General features: G+C 37.2%; 1 long non-coding RNA gene across 2 annotated transcripts; it reads right to left on the reverse strand.

The window, feature by feature from the left end:
- Window positions 1-11,564: 11,564 nt before the first annotated feature.
- Window positions 11,565-14,901, reverse strand: LOC143862396 (uncharacterized). 2 transcript variants are annotated; one of them, XR_013240285.1, is made up of 2 exons: window positions 14,653-14,901; window positions 11,565-12,460 (listed from the first exon to the last, which is right to left on the reverse strand). It is a non-coding gene; the product is annotated as an uncharacterized LOC143862396 (long non-coding RNA). The 2 variants fall into 2 exon arrangements; XR_013240284.1 differs by having other exon boundaries at window positions 13,127-14,901.
- Window positions 14,902-16,200: the final 1,299 nt, after the last annotated feature.

The following is a 16,200-nucleotide window of genomic DNA, read 5'->3' on the forward strand; positions in this document are numbered from 1 at the left end:
CGGATTGTTTGGGTTGGGATACAAGCCAACTCGCAAGGAGATGCAGGAAATGAGAGCTTACATGTTAAAGTGGGCCGAATGTCGCCACAGAGGCTTAGAGTTTCCAATGGGACCGTTCAGCATGGTCATGAATGGCAGATTCCAAAAAGAGGGAGCTGATTGCCCTTATTACGGTTTCCCTGAGCCATGGTATGACGAGAGCGGCGTAAAATTGCCAGGTCTTGAGATTTTCTTTGCAGATGAGCTGCCAGCAGACTTTTATAGTAAGCAGATTGCAGAGACAGTAGTGACAGAGGAACCAGACTCAGACTGGGTTGCTTCGAATCAGAACTCCTAGATTCCCTGTTTTAGGTCGAGGCACCAGTCATTGCTATGATTGGAAGAGATGCACCTTTCGTGAACCCACAGGACTGTATCACCCCGGCCGAAGGACCTCTGGATAACTGGACCTCACAGGTTATACCCCAAGTAGTCCTTCAGTATATTCCAATCCCTTCAAAAGAGTCAGTCGTTTCAAAATTTGTGTCAGTTTCTGAGTTCGTCCCAGAGTCTGTCATTTTTAACTTTTCTTTTGATGCAGGTACTATAGAGGTCAGTTTACTTCTGGAGTGGGTGACGAGTCTATTCTTGGTGGCGTCAAATCCGAATTAGAGGACATCTTCATTGATTCTTTGTCTGTACATGTTTCTGGTTGTGTCGATACTGATTTCGACTTATTTTTTCATCCTGTTTTAGAGTCTGTAACGCCTGATGTGGGCGAGTCATCTGATGTAATCATTCATTCTAATGAAATAAAAGACTCTTTTGTGTATATTCATGTACTTGTCTCTTCTACTGATTCTGCTTCTAAACCTGATCAAATAACTAATAATAACAATCAAGACTCCCCCTCTAATGAGGAAGCCGACGAAACTCCCCTTGAAATCAAACATATGATTCGACAAGAGGAGAGTCGCTGAGCTAAACCACTTGAAGAGGAAATTGAAACCGTAAATATAGGTGATGAATTCTTAATTCGGGAAATACGAATTGGCAAAATTTTATCTCCTGAGGAGCGTGAAGAATTAATCACCTTGCTAAAAGAGTTTAAGGAGGTTTTTGCTTGGTCTTACGACGACATGCTAGGATTGAGCGAGGACATTGTCCAACACAAATTACCTTTAATCCCTGGCATCAAGCCGAAGAAGCAAAAACTCCGGAAACTTAAAACAGAATGGGAGTTGAAAGTTCATGATGAGGTTAAGAAACTACTCGAAGTGAAATTCATCGAAGTAGTTGAATACCCTGAATGGCTTGCAAATATTGTACCGGTTCCCAAGAAGGACGGGAAAGTCAGGATGTGTGTCGATTTCAAAGATCTGAACAAGGCAAGTCCGAAAGATAATTTTTCGCTTCCGAACATTGATCTCCTGGTTGACAATGCAGCTGGTCATGCACTCTTATCCTTTATGGATGGATTCTCAAGGTACAACCAAATTAAAATGGCTCCTGAAGATATGATGAAGACGACATTTATTACTCAGTGGGGGACATATTGCTACAGAGTTATGCCGTTTGGACTCAAGAATGCTGGTGCCACCTATTAGAGGGCTGCGACTACTCTTCTTCACGACATGATTCATAAGGAGGACGAGGTCTATGTAGATGACATGATTGTCAAGGGCAAGACTCGGCCAGAGCATACAATCGCTTTGAGAAAATTCTTCGAGCGAATCCGAAAGTTTCAACTTTGCTTGAACCCAAATAAATGTGTATTTGGGGTCACATCAGGAAAGTTGCGCGAATTCATAGTCAGCGAGAAAGGAATCGAAGTAGACCCTCAGAAGATCAAGGCTATCCAAGAAATGCAACTACCAAAGACAGAAAAGCAGATTCGTGGATCCCTTGGCAAAGTGCAATACTTGAGGAGATTCATATCTCATTTAACTATGACGTGTGAACCCATCTTCAAGTTATTGAAAAAGAATTCCTCGAAGAAATGGAATGAAGAATGTCATGAAGCATTTGAAAAAGTCAAGCAGTGCTTGTCCTTGCCTCTTATCCTATCCCCAGTCATTCTTGGTCAACCAATGTTGATGTATTTGTTCATCACGAATACAGCAATGGGTTGTATGCTTGCTCAGCAGGATGCAGGATCTAAAAAAGAAAAGCCCATCTACTACATCAGCAAGAAAATGCTGGAGTATGAAATCAAGTACACTTTCTTGGAAAAGACTTGTCTAGCATTGGTTTGGGCAACTCAAAGGCTTAAACATTATCTTCTGTCGAATAAGGTATTTTTGCTCTCACGGATGGATCCGCTGAAATATTTGTTCGAAAAACCCGCTCTTACAGGAAGAACAGCTAGATGGTTGCTATTGTTGTCTGAGTTTGACATCACTTATGTCACTCAGAAATCAATTAAGGGACGGGTCATCTCTGAGCAGTTGGCTGATGCTCCTGTTGAGGAGAATGCTTTTCTGAAGGCTGACTTTCCTGATGAAGAGATTATGGACATTGAAGAAGAAACTCCGAGTTCCAAGTGGTTATGTACTTTGACGGAGCTGTTAATAATCATGGTCAAGGAACAGGGGCAGTTTTGGTATCTCCAAAGAAGGAGTACATCCCTATATCCATCAAGTTGCAGTTTGAATGCACCAATAATATGGCAGAATATGAAGCATGCATCGCAGGACTTGAGGCAGCTTTGGCTTTGCGAATTCAAGACATCGATGTGTTCGGAGATTCAATCCTGATCATTTGTCAAATAAATGGGGATTGGAAAACAAAGGAGGCGAGGTTGATCTCATATCACACTTATCTTGCATCTCTGGTCGAGAAGTTCAGGAATGTCACCTTTACTCATCTGTCGGGAACAAGGAATCATTTTGCTGATGCTTTAGCTACACTGGCGTCAATGTTAGACATTTCTGCGACGATGGAGGTTTAACCTTGAGCTGTCAGATTGCAATGGGCTCCAGTGCATGTGAATGCCATAAAGATATCTGCTAGATGTCCAGATGGCAAACCATGGTATACAGATATCAGAAATATCATTTCAGGCAAGGGGCATCCGCCTGAAGCTTCCAGTAAAGAGAGGAAAACTCTTCAGAGGTTCGCTTCCAACTTCATCATTTGTGGTGAAGAATTGTACAGAAGGTCATTTGACGGGATACAGCTTCTATGTGCTGATGAAGATCAGGCTGCAGAGCTCATAGAACAAACACATGAAGGTGTTTGTGGTCCTCACATGAACGGTAAAATGCTGTCAAGGAAAATCCTAAGACTTGGTTTCTATTGGCCCACAATGGAATCAGACTGCTTCGCATTTGTGAAGAAATGTCATAAATGCCAAGTCTATGCGAATCTTATTCATGTGCCTCCATCAGAGCTGCATTCTATGACCTCGCCATGGCCATTCTCAGTATGGGGAATTGATATCATTGGCAAAGTTTATCCCAAATCGTCAAGTGGACACGAATACATCTTGGTGGCCATTGATTATTTCACGAAATGGATAGAAGTTGCTTCATATGCTTCCATAACTTAGAATACGGTTGTGAAGTTCATTCGTGCTAACATCATTTGCAGATATAGAGTACCTTATGAATTGATTTCTGATAATGGATCTCACTTCAAGAAGGAGGTAGTTCACCTGTGCGAAGAGTTCAAAATCAAGCATCACAAGTCATCTCCTTACAGACCACAGACAAATGGGGCTGTAGAGGCAGCGAATAAGAACATCAAGGTCATAATCAGTAAGATGACCGAGACTTATAAGGACTGGTCGAACAAGCTTCCTTTTGCTTTATGGGCTTACATGACATCGATTCGGTCTTCTACAGGTGTAACTCCGTACTCTCTAGTGTATGGAATGGAAGCAGTCCTGCCTGTTGAGCTGAGAATCCCGTCCCTAAGAGTTATGATGGAAGCGAATCTATCAGAGTCTGAGTGGGCAAAAGCCAGACATCAGAAATTACAGATGATAGATGAAAAGAGGCTGAGAGCCTTGTATCACATCCAAGGGTATCAGAGAAGAATCGAAAGGGCCTTCAATAAGAAAGTCAAGGTTCGAGACTTGAAGCCAGGAGATCTCGTCTTGAAGTCCTACAGGGGCACCAATATTTGATCCCAGAGGAAAGTTCAGACCAAACTGGTCTGGTCCTTACATTGTTGATGAAGTCCTGCCTGGAAAAGCCGTAAGACTCCTCAATGAAAACGGGAAAAAATTAACAGAACCTACAAACCTGGACCAACTAAAGAAGTACTATACTTAGATACACCAGGAGGCCGTCTTTGATCGATCAGAGCTTAAAAGCCAACAACCTCAAAGTCAAAAATCATTTGCAAACACTTTGAGCCCAAAAATAAAAACACTCTTTCTTTGATAAACTCAAACCAGGGGCATCTTTTATGACGCAAGTCATAAAAGATATTGAACCTGAACTACGTCATGACCTGATTCCTCTCTACAGGGTACGTAGGTAGCCTGATCAATTCAGGTTCGGTCAAATCCTTCAAAAAAGAAAAAAGCAAAACAAACCATCATTGAAACCCAAATGGGCGAACTACGCAGACCTGATTCCCATTTCTTTGGGGATACGTAGGCAGTCTGGAGGGCCAGATTCGGTCAAAATACAACAAATACACAAAACTAGCCAAAGTCAAAACCTGTTTGAACCCAAGCCTACCTAAAAGTCCTTTTGGTGTATTTAGGCCCAGGTTTGTAGAGAAACAGAAAGAAAAAGAAAAAATGGATTTTTAGACCCGCTAGACTGAAAACCCGTAAGGGCGGTCTAGGCAAAAGTTAGGGTCATTCGCCCGCTAGGCTGAAAACCCGAAAGGGCGGTTTAGGCAAAAATTAGGGTTTTGAGCTTGCTGGATGGAAAATCTGCAAGGGTAGACAGTCCAGGCAAAAATTAAGGCATGCGGTCCACCAAATCAAAAATATGAAAAGGCGATTTGGTCATGGCAGTGACTTCATAAAGGACAAAACCTCTGAAAGCCAGCAAGACTTTCATTTCTTCGGCGGCACTACTCCAAAGTCTGAGTAAGTGCCGACAGAGATTCTTCTGACACTATCAAGGCTAAGGGGGTTAAGCCTAAGCAATCCAAGGGAATAATAACCATGATGGAAATACCGAAAAAAAGGAATAAGACACCTTTAAATACGGTTTTCAAAAGATTCTAAGAGTAGTAGACTGTACCATTTAAAAAAAATACTTATCAAACTAAGAAGCAGATTCAATCTCTCTTAGAGTTTAAGTCATTGTGCCCGTCGAAGTCCTCGTTTGTTGGTTATCCAAGTCTTTTCTATGTCGAGTCAAGGTCAAACTCCAGAGTCCTGTGTGGTCAATATCCCTCCCAAGGCTGGGGTGATGAGAAAAATGATAAGGTTGTGTTTCCTCAAAGGTAATACACAGCAGAACGAAGTTCAGAAGATAGTAGATTATCAAGTCCATTTGGCAGACTTTCAAGCCCATATGAAATGGTAGAGATCATCGGAAATGAAAGGTGGTCGTCGGGCAGATACAGTCTGCTGTAAACCTGAAAGCTTTGTAACCTCAAGTATTCAATGAAATGAAATTTTTTGATCATTTCCTTATGTTATGCTCTCTTATGAATCTGTCATGGAAGTAAAATCATATTATGGGCATCTTTTATGCCCTGAGCAATCAGGTCATAAAAGATATCAAGCAAGCAATGGTGATTGAGATGGCTATTCTCAACAAATGAAGACAAGAGGAGCTCGAGCATTCTCCAGTCAAATGCTTTTCAGCAAAGTCAATACTCGTGAAAATTAGTTTTCTCCAAAACAGTTTTCAAAATAATCTTTAATTTGCAGTTCTATTTTGAAAATGGAGGAGTGTTTACTCAAAATCCTTTCAAATCTTTCAAGTTTTGTTCTCAACAGAGAACGTGAACTCTTTATTTCTCTCGGCAAGAGATGATCAATCAATCCCCCAATTAAGTCAGTCAAAATCATTTTCTGATTTTGAATCCAATTTGGTTTCTTTAATGATTCAACCTTTGCTTTCTACAGCACCCGTCCTCACTTCGCCTTTCATGGCATTCAAGTCCGTTTTCACACGACATTCAAGTCCATTTTCACACGACATTCTAAGTCCGTTTTCACACGGCATTCTGAGTCCGTTTTCACACGGCATTCTGAGTCCGTTTTCAGACGGCATTCTGAGTCCATTTTCACACGGCATTCTGAGTCCGTTTTCACATGGCATTCAAAGTCCATTTTCTCATGGCATTCAAGTCCATTTTCTCATGGCATTCAAGTCCATTTTCACATGGCATTCTAAGTCCATTTTCCCACGGCATTCAAGTCTGTTTTCACACGACATTCCAAGTCCATTTTCACATGGCATTCCAAGTCTGTTTTCACACGGCATTCCAAGTCCATTTTCACATGGCATTCCAAGTCCATTTTCACACGGCATTCAAATTCATTCAAGTCATTCAAATTCATTCAAGTCTGTTTTCACACGGCATTCAAGTCATTTAAGTCCGTTTTCACACGGCATTTCAAGTCCGTTTTCACACGGCATTCCAAGTCCATTTTCACATGGCATTCTAAGTCCGTTTTCACACGGCATTCCAAGTCCATTTTCACATGGCATTCAAGTCCGTTTTTACACGGCATTCCAAGTCCATTTTCACATGGCATTCTAAGTCCGTTTTCACACGGCATTCAAGTCATTCAAGTCCGTTTTCACACGACATCTAGATTCATTTTCTCTTCAAATTTCAAGATCATTTATAATCAAATCTATCATTTAATATTTTGCAAGAGAGGCTATCTCGCCCATATATCAATTGATGAGTTACGAGTTGGAGAGATGCTATCTCACTAGCGTTTGCAGAGTCAGAGTCCGGTGAAAGGCTATTTCACCGTGTTACCTTTGTCAATATCATTTTTTTTTTTAAAATCAAATCAAAATTTGATTACCTTCTTTTTCGGGTCGACCAAAATGGATTGTCTATTCAGCTTTGACATTCGCGTGACAAGCACGATCTGCCAAAGAGGGGCATCTGTAGACACCCCATTTTGACCGTACCCTAAACCCTTCTTGATTTGAGTAAAAACCTATCTAATCAGGGTTTTAAAGCTTCAAAGTGCACCTTAGGCTAGCTTAGGGTCCCAACTAGGTCCTTGGAAAATTTCATCAGAATCTGAGCAAAATTACCAATTAAAATGAGCGAAATAAGGAGCGCAGTCTTATTTAAGCTTCACCCTAAAATTCCATGTATTTGAGGGAAGTCCAAGTCAACCTAAGTCTCTAAGTGCCCATGACCACATTTTTGAAAACCTTAGAATCTCAGGAATCTTCCTACAAAATCTCAGATTTTTTTGCCAAGAAATTGCACTAAAAGACAGAGCAAGTTGGTGCAGTTATCAAGCGATAGGGGGGGTGAATTAGCCTGTCAGAATCGCGCATTTGTGCAGATATCAAATTGGAGTGTCAATATCAATTTTAATCTTTTGCCTATAAATATGAACTTAAGTTCATTTTCTAAAAAAAGGGAGAAAAAAATCGCAGAGAGGGAAAGAGAGAGAAGAAAATCCACCGATCCCCAAATCCCGAAACCCTAACCCTGATTTCCTTTTCTCCGGCCATATTCCGTTCATCTTCTTCTTCAAGCTCCGATCAAAATTCCGGCCAATCGTTTTTCTTCAAGCTTCCTTTCTTTTCTTTGCTAGATCTAAACTTAAATCCAAAGCTAAAAAAAAAACTAACCTCTTTGCATTCTTGTTTTGATTTTCTTCTCTGCGATTCTTCATCGATCGTTCTCTCAGTCAAGTTAAAAGAGATCGAAGAAAAAAAAGAAGAGAAATCTTCGTTCTTCCCCTTTTAGAGAGAGAAAGAGAAAGAAAGCAGAATAAAGGTGTGAAAAGTTCAGATCTATACCTATCTGCCGCAGATCTAGTCATTTCTTTCGCTTTTGGTGAGGCAAGACAAGTTAAGGACGGGGCGATTCATTTTCCTTTTATAAATTTCATTTAAAGAGGTATTTCTATAGCTCTTATTGATTAATTTGATCATCATAATACTTAATTTTTTTCTTTTTTTGATTTATATTATCTATCTGAAGATAATCAAGTGAATTTTAAATAGAATAGGTTTTATTTCTTTTCTTCTTAAACTTATAGATCTAGCAATAACTAAGATCTATAGATCCTGTTAAAAGTTTCAGAAAATGACATGCTAATTTTTGAAGCATGATCAGAAATTAATATGCTTTGTTTCTATGCTCTGTTTTATATTTTGAGTGCGATTTTTCTCAAAAAATCTAGATAAATTCTTTTTTAAGGTTTGTAGTCTTGTGTATATATATCTTTTGAAATACAAGAAAGGATATAAGAACTGATGATAATCCAGATTTATTTCGATTCAATTTTCTTTTAAGATTTATCAAGTTCGGGTCTCAAATGTGTTGTCATTTCAATTCCTAGGGATATGTTGTGGATGACAGTAAGTAGTTCATATTGATTTGGTGCTGAAAATTTATTTACACTCATTTATATGTCTTTAAAAGAAAATATATATATGCTAGTGGTTGTATAAAATCATGTCTCTTATAAGCTAATCATGGAGCTTTTAAATAGTTGTTACTATTGTAACTTGGGTTATGATCTTGTACAAATGCTTGAGATAAGATTAGACTGGAACTGAGTCTTTGTCTTTAAATTATGTTACATTTAAATTTTGTCCTTTTAAGTAGGAGACAAAGATTAAGCTCTAATTTTGTTGATGACATGGTATATGGCTTGATTCTGTTTTGTTTTCTTTATTTATTCCCTTCAAATTCCTTTTAGACTATCAAATGTATTAGAATAAACATAGAGATAGAAGTTGGGATCTAAAGGTTCAAACTATTCCTGCCCTCATGCCCCATTTGATATGCCATTATAAATGGGAGTGAAGTCTAAATGTGCAGAGATTGTGTGAGCCGGATTTCCATGACTTTGGCATTTGGTTGAAATTGTGTAGTTGTAGTTGACGCTCCTGTAGGGTGTCTTATCAGCTGTAATTTGTAGAGACATGTAACAAGTTTTTGCACTACAACTGGAATTTGTATCTGCTTAAAAGCTCATAGCTGCTGGCCTATTAGTTTCCTGCACCTTATAAATATGATTTGTAACGATCTAATAGCCTCTGCTTATATTAATGTAGCAGACATCCGTTATTGAGTCACAATTGGCTGAATGTATAAAATATGTTACTGTGCATATAGAACTAAAAAAAAATTGATTGGAGTTGAATATGTGAGGGCTATCTCAAACTAGAAAATTCCTCAAGTGATGATTTATAATAATGCTTCGAATTCTTATGGTTAGTGACTCTTACCTGAAATAATTGAGGATGAACTTCATGATAATTCCTGTGATCATTTTCTCTTCTTGGTATGTTTGATAATGAAATTCATGTTGATTGTCAATGAAATAATTTCTGTGTTGAAAGATTTTCCTTTGGGGTTCTTGCCATTGTTTGGTTCATTTATCATTTGACTTAGAGCTTCTCATATTGGATCTTTTAGATTTTTTTTAGGAAAGTAGGGCTATAGTTGAGCTGTTTCTGAAGTTTGTGTTAATTTTTTTTAGAAATGTTTGTGTAATCTACCATCAGTACCTTTGGATCCATGTCTAAAGTAATCTGAGCCCATGGTAATCATTGCCCCATCATTACCATCTTATCTGCTATATTAGACCTCAATGTTTTATATAATGGATTAAACTTGAACCAATGGATATGATTAGAATCAATGATTATAGTTGCTTACAAAGTTCTTTTTAGATTCTAAAGCGACTCTGCATATGATTTGTCTTGAGTGATCTCTGCATATGAGTTGTCTTAAGTGGATTCAGGTATATGCTTTGGTGGTTGGATTGGCATATATGTGTTAGCCTGTTAAGATTTGGAGCTAATGTCTTGATGAATCTATCCTTGTTATTCTCTTAACTCATCTATGAGAACTGTTGGAATCTTCTATTGTGTTTGATAATAAGAACCACGCCTTATATAATATGGAGGTAAGGGTGTCTCAGGACTTGTGTCCCTACTGTTGTGGGAACTGCATCATACTTTGTATACTGAAAAAATGTGATACTAGGGGTATTTATTCTCTGATAGGCTGCATTTCATCTCAAGATCCCAACCATGATTTCGATTTAAATTACATGAACCAAATTTGTTTTCTTATTTCAGCAGATTTTCTTGTGGACAAGTATAATGTATAAACCTATAATATATGTGCATATATATTATTTTTAGGTTATGAGGAAAAATCATATTATTTGATTTATAAAGTATAAGTCTATAATATTTAGACAAATGTGAATTTCAGCATGATGAGATGATTAGCAACTTGCTTTCTTCCAAGTCAATAAGAACCAGTCTATAGACATGATTCTATTCCTTTTATCATATCTTGAATTCATTTCATGGAAATTATAGACATACACTTGGGGTATATGTTGCTGTAAATTTAGTTTATTGCATATCCTCTCTAAAATGTAAATCCAATATTTGTTCCCTGATTGTGTTTATTTGACATTGTCTTGGTCAATTACTTCTCAATGTTCCTTTTGCTCATTTTATTCACATTTTTATTCAAGTAATATGCTTTTAATCCATTCTATTAAGATTTAGATAATTTTTTTAGACTTGGTTGGTCTCATCTTGCTTATCTCTTTCTTAGAGACTATCTAAATCGTTGAGATTAGATCTCTTATCATTGCAATCGGTGTATATGCCAATGAATGTCGGTTAAGCTTACACCGACGCTTTTAGCGAGCGTTGATGATACTACCGTGCCTAAAGGTATTTACCGACATTTCTTTCAAAGCGTCGGTGATATCAATTATGCCGGCATTTATTAACGTTGTTAAAAATCAAAACCAAATGTTAGTGTTTAGCTTTTCACCGACGTTTTAGCACACCGCTGGTGTATGTAATATTGCACCGACGGTCATGACCGTCACTAAAAGATACAAATGGGTCTTTGATACGTGTATTTACCAACGTTTTGTGACCATCGGTAAATACAGCGACGCTATAAACCATCGGTGAATATCCTAGTTAGCGTCGTTTTATGAGCGTCGGTGAATCACCAACGTTTAAGGACCGTCGGTGAAAATGTATGGCCATACTATGAATGTTAGAATCACCAACGGTCCTGACCGTCGGTAAATATAGATTTAAAAAAAAGAAAAGAAATGCCATTATTCTAAATGAGTCCATACTGGGATACAACCTGTAATATAACATTCAAACAACCCTACACTACAATGGAATTCAATCTCACACTACAATGAGATACAATCTTATTATACAAACAACATGTAACACCTGTAATATGGGATACAATCTTTAGCTAGAGGCATTCAAACAACCTGTAATATGGGATAGAATCTTTGAGTACAACCCCACTCTACAACGGCATTCAAACAAACCATGTTTAGAAATTCTTTTTATATAACAAACTAAGGGATACAATCTTTAGCTACAAGCATTCAAACAACCTGTAATATGGTATAGAATCTTTGAGTACAACCCCACTCTACAATGGCATTCAAACAAACCATGTTTAGAAATTCTTTTTATATAACAAACTAAGGAATACAATCTTTAGCTACAAGCATTCAAACAACCTGTAATATGGGATAGAATCTTTGAGTACAACCCCACTCTACAATGGCATTCAAACAAACCATGTTTAGAAATTCTTTTTATATAACAAACTAAAGTTACAAGCAATGACAATACATTGACATGTGTAAACAAGCTAAAGTTACATGCAATGACAATACATTGACATGTGTAAACAAGCTAAAGTTATAAGCAACATTTAATCTTCTCTTCTTCCCATCTGTTAGACTCTCATGTAAAAGATGATGTTCAAAAGATGATGTCTAATAAGTCACCATCCACCACCAAAGAGTCCAAAATCTCCCTATGAACTTGCATTATACCTGTCCTCAAAGCAAGAACCTCTACCTCTTAGGAGTCATTACCTCCAACTAGCCCATTAGGAGTCATCACCACCATCTACCTCTTAGATCGGTGGTAGATGGTGGTGATGAAGGCGGTGTGAAAATGGAAGCACTCTTCTTATTCTCAGAATTGAATCCTTGAGTGGGACCTTAAAACATGGCATCATTCACGAACCGCTTCGGCCTCCACCTCCTCGGAAAAAAGACGAATGACAATGGAAAAAAACATGCTTAGTATATATTATAGATTTAGATAGTATGTATTAATAAACTTTTAGCCGCTAGCCAAACCCCGACTTACCTACTAAAAAACCCATAGAATCTTTTGCATAAGCCATTATTTTGCAGGATAAAATTAATTATATATTTCTAGCAATGGAGAAGATTAGACTAACAGATGGTACCTAGATTCTCCAACGTAGAAGCCATTCATTGGATTGGAGCCCTTCGGATATCCTAGATTCTCCGGCGTACCTATATCACTTGACACCACATGAGATTCATCTATCTATTCAACATAAAAACATGTGTATGGAGATTTAGATCATTCATTCGATTGAAGCCCTCCCGGTTTCCTGATCCAAATTCCTCATATTCATGGCATGAGCTTCATCAAACTATTCAACATACAAAGCATATTAATTATATCAATATTAAAACTATAGAAATCATTGCTGGATTTTGGTTCTGAAACCCCCCAAATCGTGGACGACCCGACGGTGAAAAACCTCGAAATGCTACTCAACTGTTGTTGTTGCTCTAGATGCTGCTAGAGCTCTCTCTGCAATCACCCATATCACCACAGGTCAACAAGCCTTTCCTTTAAATGGTTGGATTTAAAGGAAAGATTAATCATGAACGATATCTTCATATGGATTCTTCCAACTTCCATGACTATTCCATGATGTCATGGTCTTTATCCTTAGTGGATGAGATGCTTCCTACACATTACACCCTCAATTTTTTTCTTAAATAAGAATAAGAATTCACTAGTGCTTTAAAGTACTTCTAGGTTAAGCTTGTTAAGCTTTAAAGTGCTTTAAAGTACTTCTAAGAATAAGAATGAACTAGTTATGCATCCAAAACCTATGCATATGCTTCTAGGTTCATCATATAGTAATAAGAGACTTGGATTCTTACCTCATAAGCTGGAAATGAAATATTTGGCTTGAAAATCCGAAAAGTAGCTCATCGACAAAGATTATGGTGTTCCAATCCATATGCCCAGTAGTCAACATGTGCGGATGTCCTCATATGCAAAATCCAGATGCGAAATGTCTATGGGAAATTGGCTAGCAAGTCCCAAATATTAAATATGTAATGATTTCTCAGCAAAAAATTAGTGATGTCAATCCATTGTAACACATGAATTGGTCCTCTGTCTTAATAATGGCACCATTTTATTCGATATACTTCTTTAATTATTCTTTAACTAGTTGGCTGTGGTTACAATTGTAGAAAAAGAAAAAAATGATGGAAAAAATCCATTAAAAAAATGGATAGGAGACAATGGAGAGTAGTGTAACATAAAGAAAATGAAGAGAAGAGGAAGAAGAGATATGAGAAGATAAAGATAAAGAGAGGTAAAAAGAATGGGGCATAAAATTTTCATGCAACATAAAGGAAGGAGAAAAGAAAAAGAATATAGAGTTTTATGTAAAACATTTCTCTGCATACAGTTGTCATTAATTCAATATTTATTCCACAAATCCAATACAAATATTAGAAATAAAAACACAAAATATCTATTAAAGAATTGTGAAGTCTAACCCTTTCCAAATAATATAAAGTCATAAAATGTAAAAATGGCAGACCATATAATGCGTGCTAGTGGGCACCTCTCTCTCACACATTTCAATAAACTTATGGCTTGCATATGCAAAATTTGCAGAAAAAGATATGGATTCATGATGGACTACCGGTCATGCATTTCATCAAACAGATAACATGCAAATGCAAAGATGTCCACAGTTCCCAAACCACTCCACACACACACAGAGACTTAAAGTACCATTATAATTTTAAGTTGCCGGTCACGCATTTCATCAAATATATAATTTGGAAATGAAAAGATACAGAAACCCAAGAAGGAGAAGCATGAGACCCAAAATTCAACAATTTAAAGCTTTCTCTCAATCCATAGTTCCAAACCCACTTCATCAGTTCATCTAGAGAGTTAAAGCACCATTGTAGTTCATCATTTGTAAATAAAAGGCCTAAAAATCTGTGGAAAATATACCCAGGATAAATTCTAATAAGTACCTACCCACTTTTTAAAAGGTAATTTTTGCCTTTCACATAAAAAGACATCGAGGATTTGTTTCTTTTGATGTAAAATGGCCCTAAAACAAATTTTAGGCCCAATTTTTAGTAGAAAAATAGGCATAGAATTTGTTTAAGATCAGAGAATCTGACAAAACCCTAACAGAAGACCATAAATAAAAGCCCTTTGTATGAGAAAAATCCTAAAAGAGATATAATAATCAAAGAAAAATCCTAAAATATATATTACAATCAGAGAATCATAGGAAAATCCTAAAAAGATAGATTACATGTGTTAGATTAGGCATGAGATTAACCCAAATTCGTTTGAACAGAAAAAAAAACTGAAAAACCCCAAATGGTTTGCAGCAAAAAAAAAAATGGAAATATCTCTAATAACGTACCTTCTAAGAGAGATTTGGGAGATTAGAGAGATTTGGCAGCTAAAATACCCAGGATTTAGGGTTTCCACGGACAGAAGGAATCCAACGAAGGAAGAGGCTGTGGGTATGAAAAAATCCTAAAAAACGAGAAGAGAAGAACGAACATATATTTCTCTCAAGCCCGTAAAAAATCTAGAGTCGCGCGCGCTGGAGAGAAAAAGCCCAAAAATTTTCACTTAAAAGTTAAACACTAAGCTCCGACGTTTACAAATGAAAGGCCAATGTTTTATGATTCAGCCACGATTTATAAAACGTGGGTATATTCGAAATAATTAAGTAAGATAAATTAAACTTATTTCCGACGTTTTATTAAGAAGCGTCGAAGAATATTAATCTTTAATGACGTTTTAATAACGTCGGTAACAATAAATAAAGAAAATTTTAAGGCGGGTGAAGGATTTCGTGCGGGCACATCCATACACCGACGTTTTTTCTATGAACGTGGGTGCATATATATTATTAGCGATGGTTTACCGGAATGACGCTAAGAAAATGCCGCTATTTCCAATGTTTCTTGTATTGTGATCCTAACCCTCCGATCTATAGAGGGTTGGGATCAACCCTCTAACATTCTGATTGGAGGGTTAGGATCAACCTATGGAAATGCTTTTTGGGGCACAACCTATTTAGGTTGTGACCCATCTAATGGACGGTTTGGATCATCCTATGGTGCGGGCTATACTGTACTTTTAGTAAAGTGAGGAGTGTCCTCATCAAAATACGATAGTTCGGATAACATTTCCCTTTATTTATTGAACAAAAACAATGGTTTTTCTAAAAATTTCGACCAAAAAATAAAAACTCATCTAATGTATACCGGGAAGAGTTAACCAATGTCATTCTTTAGATATTTTCAATCTCTTAAACAAAAAAACGAAAAAATAACAGCCTAAAAAAACGTTGAAAAAAAGCAGCCTCAGGCCATGTGTATTTTGGAATTGATTTTGAGTCCAAAACTGATTGTTGTCTGAGAATCGCATTTAATTTTGATTCCAATAATCAGTTTTGGACTCAAAAGTCAAAACTAGCAGGGCGTTAGTGTCCCACAAGGGCACTTTAGGGCTAATAATTTTGATGGGAAAGGTACACCAGTTCAAGTACTAAAAATGAGCATGGTTGCCCCATAAACATTAATAGGTAAGGATAAGAAAAGCTGGAATGCACATTGCATTATTGAACCTAACCAAATCGTCAAGTTGACGCTTCTAAAAGGTCTTGTCTTATTGTAAAGGTTTTGATGTGAAAGGGTGCACTAGTGCTACACTACTATGATCTGTAGGGAATACAATGTGACTGCCCAACCTTGATTGGGGCGTTTGAACTTGTTTTGGATCTACCATTTCCAAAATTAATGTCAATCATGCAATGCTGACTTCTAATAGAGTGCATTTTTTTTTGTCATTGGAGGTGAATTCTTGCCTTTGCTGGATTTTTGTATTATTTCCAATGATATTAGATGTTCATATCAGATGATTGGTATGCTTTTGTTAAAGTATAAATGATTAAATA

The sequence above is a fragment of the Tasmannia lanceolata genome, unplaced genomic scaffold (genome assembly GCF_043159265.1).
Source record: "Tasmannia lanceolata isolate RefF3 unplaced genomic scaffold, GAP_Taslan_0.1 ptg000037l, whole genome shotgun sequence".
Taxonomy (NCBI): Eukaryota; Viridiplantae; Streptophyta; class Magnoliopsida; order Canellales; family Winteraceae; genus Tasmannia; species Tasmannia lanceolata.